Raw genomic sequence first — 7,741 nt, 5'->3', positions numbered from 1 at the left:
TTTTTATGAATAAAGCATTTGAAATAGTACAATATGGAATCAGAAGTTTTTAACTTTGTTGAATTTAAAATAATGCCGTGTGAAATTTAAGTGTGAAAAATGTACATTTTTAATCTTGTTTCGATTTGTATTCACTTAGTAAGAATGTAGACTTCAAAAAAAGCATTTTAAAATTCAGGCTTCTAAACTGCTTATATTTAAACTTAATAATTTTTTAATTTTAACATTTTAAACTCAAAGTTTAAAACAATTCGTAAATTTAAAATTAAACTCTTATCCTTTGATATGCTAAAATGTCGAAAAACGTCCATACGGTTACATAAGATTTGATGAAATTATGAAAATGACAACTGGATATAAAGACCAAAAAAAAATTTTTTTCAGGCTATTAAATAAAAAATTTGACCATAATTACAGAAATGTGTGGCCATTAATCACAATGTTTCAGGAAGGAGAGAATATAGAAAATGTCTGTGCTTTTGGAAGGAAAAACGTTTGTTATGTGATGAATTCTGCACGTATTCAATTCAATTTTGAACCTATTGAAACCTAAATGAATATTGGCTCCATTCTATCTTCTACAATGTTTCCAACCGTTTTCAGTTGGGTATCCATTATTCTGAGTGAGAGGTGAAGTTTTCACTACAGCATTTTAATTTCGCCTTAATTATTTAGAAGCGGATTTTTACTTCGTCAGACAGATATCAACAATATGAATTTAAAAAGAAGTAAATAAACGTTTTACAATAATATACCCGCTATATCAGACTGTCTACTTGATAATCATACTAAATCATTGTCACATTGTTAAACGGTATGATTTTCACATCTTGTTAACTTATATACTTTTGACTTTTCATTCGGTATACCGCCTAAACATTTTTTTGTTTGTAATTAAAACTTTTGTTAAACCAAAAATTTAATATCTAACCAATAAACACGTGCGCATCATGTGTGTTACAAAAGAAAAAAAAGAAAAGGGCCAAAATAACGTCGAAAATTCAAAGAATATGTAGATTCTCCGAGAGATTCTCAAATATGATATTATCAATGACACATTTGAAACAATAATTTTGTCATTGGAAATTCTGACAATAAATAATAAATTGTAAATTTAGAAAAAAAATTATTCAAAATTTTCTTACAATAATTAACGAATAAATAATTATAAATCGAAAAAAATCGAAAATTATAAATAAAAAATTAGTAGAAAGTTGATACTAAAAAAAAAAAACAAATTTAAAACTCGAAAAAATTTTCTTATCTAAAAATAAACAATTTTCACTTTTGAAAAAAATGTAATTATATTAAAATATGTATAATGACTTAAAAATACAAGAAAGAATGATCGAAAATGCAAACAAAAGAAGTAATTTTTAATTCATTTCAAAAATAAGTTGCAAATTGGCAGACTTTTTGAATTAAGAAATTATTTTTGGATAATTTTGCAAATGCCATTCCATGAAAATTATTTCTGACATTGAGCTGAAAATCAATTCATTCAATCGGGCTATATATTTTTTATTATGTTTTGAATCAATGATTATCCTTTTTTCGAATTAGAATTACTTGTTTGTTAATTGATGCAATTTAATTTATACAAAACAATTTACGATTTATCATTGTTTATCAAAATTCCCAATGACAACATTATTTTTTCAAATTTGACATTAAAAATTTCATATTCGAGAATCTATTTAATGTTTAACTTTGAAATTAATTCTTAATTGAGAAATTTTTAATTGTAAAATGGATAATTCGTTTACTTTTTCAATTCAATTCTTCCACACATGGTTATATAATTTTAAAATTGAGATAGCTGTTTTATTTTTTAATTGGCGTTTAAAATAAAGTTCTAAATCTCAATTTATATTGAAACTTTTCTCAATCTAAAATTTATTATTTCATATTATATATGTGCAATAATTCTTTATAATTTTGAAAGTAAAATTGAAAATTTAATAATAATTAAATTCATGTAATTCGATTAATATATTATCAAATATTTAAATTGTTAAATTTATACTTTCTTTAATTTATAAAAGTTGCGAGTATTTAAATGATTTTTAGGTTGAAAACTTAGCCTCGAGTAGCACCGATAACAATTAATAGCAGGAGTTATTGATCGCTCCTCTAAAAGTAAGACGAAATAAGGAATAATAAGGCGGAATAACACACGAGTTTTTGTGTTAAGAGAACAATAGTGTAAAAGAAAGGCACACAAGTTAATTTCACAATTTTTGAGGTACGTGAAATCTGATTCTCGAGTGAATAGCCCCTCGCGCGACGCAGTGAGGATTAGTGAGTGGAGGGGGGGGGGTCACTCACACGTGACTGTTTACATTTAGAGTGGAGTGGTTAAAAATGTATTTTTTTGGTACATAATTTGATTAATTGGTTGCAAATGTAACTGTTTTACAGAATGCTTCTCTTGTTGGCTTAAAAATGCCACCTTCTGGATGATTTTTTTTCTTTTGAAATTGATATTCTTCGCTACATTAATCTATTTTTGTTTAAAATTCATCTACAGGTTTGAAAGTTTAACTACTTCGCTTATTCATAAGACACCGTATGATTTTACCAAACCGTCCTAATTTATCCAAATCCTTTTATGTTGTTTTTGAATCGCCCACACATAAATTGACAAATAAATCTAGTGAGTAAAAATTACGTATGACGGGGGGGTCAAAACATACAGGCAAAGGGGTCCCCTTATGAATAAAGATTATACTTTCTTAATACCCACCTCGAAAGTGAGAACTTCCATGCCTGTAAATGATATGCAACGTGCTTTAACCCAGCAAACTATGCGAGAATAATAATACTTTATAGATAAATTCTTTTGCACACCGGAAACATAAAAACATACTTATACATTTTTTTTAATTATACAAAAATTTGACCGAAAACGACCATACGGGATAGGATTTTGGTTGAAAAAGTGTAAAAAATGGCAAATTACTTTTCTTGCTCGGCTGTTGCGAAAAATAGCAGGTGACACACATGCGCAGAGGCCATTTCTGTACGTGCGATTGTAACATTTTCCTCCAAATCTTCGCAAACATCTACATTTTCGCACTCGCTTTGCACTCAGTTTGCACCCGTTTCGCTCTCACTTTGCACTCGCTATACACTCGCTTCGCTCGTGCGCTAATCTCCCGTTCGTGATTTGAGCTTCCGGCTCATCACTGTTAAAAATGTTCGGGAATTTACGAAACATTGCAAATGCAAAAGGAACTGAGGTTTACAATTTATAAATGATTCGTAAACTTACGAATTTTGGGAGCAAATTACGAAAATACTTCACGAAATTACAAAAATATTCGGCATGACTGGGAATCCTTCTGTAACGTTTGGAAGGACGCCACCATTTTCGCCTAAGTCCCCTAGTGAAAATTCCTATAAAGGTTCCTATATAGGTTTCTATATAGAAACCTACATAGGATCTTATATATAATCCTACGTAGGAATCTATATGTTTCACCTATAGGTGCCACCTATAGGAAATTACCTAGGAACCTGTATAGGGTCGTATATAGGACCCTGTATATGTTTTGTATAAGGCCGTATCCAGATGTGCAGTAGTATTCTATGGCACCTACGGTTGCGCAGGCGTTTTTTTGTCCTCCAGGAGCACCTAGAGACATACGTACCATTAGCTACCTAATGTTAGTTAGGTACCATTAGTTTGGTACAATGACGTACCTTTTATTATTAGGGAGTGTCCTATACAGGCACCTATATAGGATCCTGTGCCATTTCCTATAGCTGGAACCTATAGTTGAAACATATAGGTTCCTATATAGGATCCTATGTAGGTTCCTATATAGGATCCTATATAGGAAACTATATAGGAATTTTCAGTAGGGTCGTAGTGCAAGCAAATAAGAGTTTAAGTACTTTTTAAAAAGTTCTGTCTACTTATTATTTCCCCTTGCAAGTCAGGAATTCGTATGCACCTGGCAGCGTGGACACTGAAATAATTTAAAGTAAGTATATGCAAGAAACGTAGTGAATCTAACCTCTTTTTATTCTCCACGTTTTTCTAATCCTTGTTTTAGACGCAGAGAATCCTCTATTTCCAATTCTTGTAGTGATTACACATGAAAATTCGGAGAATTAAGAGAACATTATTTTAAACTGTTTTCCTGATGATTGAAGGGTTATAGAAGAAAGACAGCGTGAAAATATGCCTCTTTTAGCGTCGACAAGTATCTAGATAATTTTTGTGACAAAATAAAGAACAAGAAAGTAAGAAATGGCAATTTCGCAATAACGATAACGTATAATTCCATGGGTAATACATTTTTATCGGTTAATTAAAATTTTAATCCATTTACAATGTATATGCATTAAAATTATAAATAACCGAAAAAATTTAATATTATTGGAATTTTACGTTACTGTGACTGAAAATCACAAAAAATTTAGGATTTTACGAATCATGTAACTTAAAGATGATGCCTTTAGCGCTACTGAAAGTTAAGAACCGTTTCGTCATTTTACGAAACATGTAAGGGGTCATTAAAAAAATACGTGATGCGTTGGGGGGGGGGGTCTGCTGAAGTGTAATTCTCCATGTTAAGATTAATGGAAAAAGTACCATGCAGGGGGGGGGGGGTCAGAAATGCCTGAAAGATTTATCACGTATTTTGTAAAAGGCCCCCAACGGCAAAAAACTTCTACTCCATGTTTCGTAAAATTCCAAAAAAAATTTCTAAAAGAGATGTTGAAAGTCCCGCAATCGTCGGCAATTTCCTATTTTGCGCACTTGTATCGCTAATAACTATTCCCAATACTCGCGAAAATAACATTATTAATTTCTTATATCTATTTTATTATATGAACGCCAAAACTTCATTTCTTATAATGTTTTTTTGTGAGGGCAGTATTATGAGAACGATTGTTTTTTGTCATTCACTAAAATGTTTATATTCCGAGCCTGCTTAAAAATGATAAATACTCTAGGATTTTTATTTTTTCGAATTTTAGAAATGCAAAGTCAAACTTATATCTCTTTGACATATGTCCAACTAGAATGAGTGACTTCATCCGGCGAAAGTGTCATTTAAAGCTATATAGTGCGCAATGCTTTGGTTAATACTCCTCAATTATATTTGCAAGAGCGGAAGTAAAATGCGAAAGTACTTGAAAGTGGGAAGTATTATTGGAATCAATGAAAGATCTATAATTTTAAATTTATATGCATAGCACGATTTTATGGAAAGATAGTAATCTGGAGTCTGTTTATCCTTCGATCTGTGTTTCTTATTGCTGTAGCATCGATGCTACACTGTTTATCCTGTACAGATAAACTTTCTGTTGAATACTTCAGTTAAAAAGTTCTCTTACTTTCTAATGCATACTATTTAAGAAATAGAATAAACGCGATGAAATTGTACATTGAACTATAATTATCCATTTTAATGTAATTATTTATGTGCATTGAACCCACATCCGAGATATTTGTAGCGCGTTACCCGGAAAGTTATATTTTCACATTCTCATCAAAATTTTCTTTTTCAATGCCATACAAGATTGTTTAAACACCTTTTTGATTTAAAAAAATTGAAAATTCGAATTTTGACAGATGAAAAAAGAATGAAAAATAAGAAAATTACATTTTGCGGTTAAAATGTGGAAAATGGGTAAAAAGATGATTAAACAAAAATTGTGCATTTCAAAAAGATCTACAAATTTATTATAGATAACTTTTTGATAGCATGCGTATTTTCTGTTTTAATCGTGAAACACGATATTAACAATAAAAAATCAGCCCGCTGCGTGGGCACATTCTCATCACAACTTATGTTTCTTAATTTCTTTTTTGTCTCATGTGTAGTTTTTCAAGAAATGTCTTTTTTTTTAAATGTTCTTAATGCTATTTTTCACAAAAAAAAAAAACCAAAAACAGAAGTATCAAAATATTATTCATAGCAAATTAATGAAATTTGACCCACCCCCGTTTTTGTCAAGTGTCCACGTTTTGAGACCCCCTGAATCCGAAAAACATGTTTTTACGCATGCGTTGGTCTTATTTTGTGTGTGTGTGTGTGTGTGTGTGTGTGTGTGTGTGTGTGTGTGTGCGAATTTGCGTTTGTCTGTCGATTTTTAGATTGTTAGCACGATAACTTTCGAAAGAATTGACAGATTGGATTGGCCTTTGGTATACTCTTTTAATGTTCTAAAATAAAGGTCAAGTTCATTAGCCAACCATTTGGGGTGAAAATTCAAAAAATGAGCGTATTTTGAAAATTTTTGAGACCACTTTTTTTGTATTTCAAAAATTGTCTGCACGGATATTCATAGTATTCAATCAGACGAACAATGTATCCTAATAACTTTTTTTATAAAACCAAAATTTACCAGAGTTATAACATTTACAATATTTCAAAAAACACACGAAAATCAATATTTTAAGCCAACGCATGATGAGAAAAAAAGTCAAGAAAAGATAAATTTTTCTTTTTCAATGCCCTACAAGGCTGTTTAAACACCTTTTTGATTATTAAAAAAAATTGAAATTTCAAATTTTGACAGAATAAAAAAGAATGAAAAATAAGAACATTACATTTTGCGGTTAAAATGTGCAAAATGGGTAAAAAGATGACTGAACAAAAATTTTGCACTTCAAAAAGATCTACAAATCTGTTATAGATAACTTTTTGATAGCAGGTGTATTTTCTGTTTTAATCGTGAAACACGATATTAACAATAAAAAATCAGCCAGCTTCGTGGGCGCATGCTTATCACAACTTATGTTTTTTAATTTCTTTTTCGTCTCATGTGTAGGTTTTCAAAAAATTTCCTTTTTTACATTCTCATCAAGAGAAGGTGTTAGATTTGTGTAAAATTTGACCCCCCTCGTTTTTGTCAAATGTCCACGTTTTGAGGCCCCCTAAACCCGAAAAACAGGTTTTTACGAATGTGTCTGTCTGTCTATCTGTATGTGGCTGTGTGTTACTCTGTAGAATTTTAGTATGTCAACACGATAACTTTCGAAAGAATTGACAGATTGGATTGGCCTTTGGTATACTCTTTTAGTGTCCTAAAATAAAGGTCAAGTTCGTTAGCCAGGCATTTTGGTTGAAAATTCAAAAATTGAGCGTATTTTGAAAATTTTTCAGACCAGTTTTTTTTAATTCAAAAATTGTCTTGCGGGATGTTCATAGTATCCAATCAGACAAAATTTCAAAAAACACACGAAAATCAACATTTTAAGCCAAATAACGCATGGTATGAAAAAAAGTCAAAAAAAGAAAAATGTTTCTTTTCCAATGCCCCATAATATTGTTTAAACACCTTTTTGATTTTTTTTAAAAAGTTGAAAATTCAAAATTTGATCGTACCAAAAATTTTCGGAACCACATTTTTTCAAGATTTCAAAATTCTATGTACAATTATTTATAGTACTCAGAAACTCAAACAATTTATCCCTATTACTTTTTTCTGTTAAAAGAAAATTACCAGAGTTAGAGCAGTTTAAAAATCCAAAAAGACAAACTAAAATGAACATTTTAAGCCAAGCAACTCTCGATATGAAAAGAAGCCACGAAAAGAAAAACGTTGCTTTTTGAAAATGAATAAGCTAAAATTGCGCGACCCTGAAAGACCTACAAATTTATAATAAATCATTTTTCGATAGGATGCGTAGATTTTGTTTTTAGTTATAAAAAAAAGCATTAAAAATAAAACAGTTAAATTTTTGGAAAAAGTACAGAAAAGACAAAAGAGGACACAG

The sequence above is a fragment of the Belonocnema kinseyi genome, chromosome 10 (assembly GCF_010883055.1).
Source record: "Belonocnema kinseyi isolate 2016_QV_RU_SX_M_011 chromosome 10, B_treatae_v1, whole genome shotgun sequence".
NCBI classification, from domain to species: Eukaryota; Metazoa; Arthropoda; class Insecta; order Hymenoptera; family Cynipidae; genus Belonocnema; species Belonocnema kinseyi.
This window is presented reverse-complemented; position numbering follows the sequence as displayed.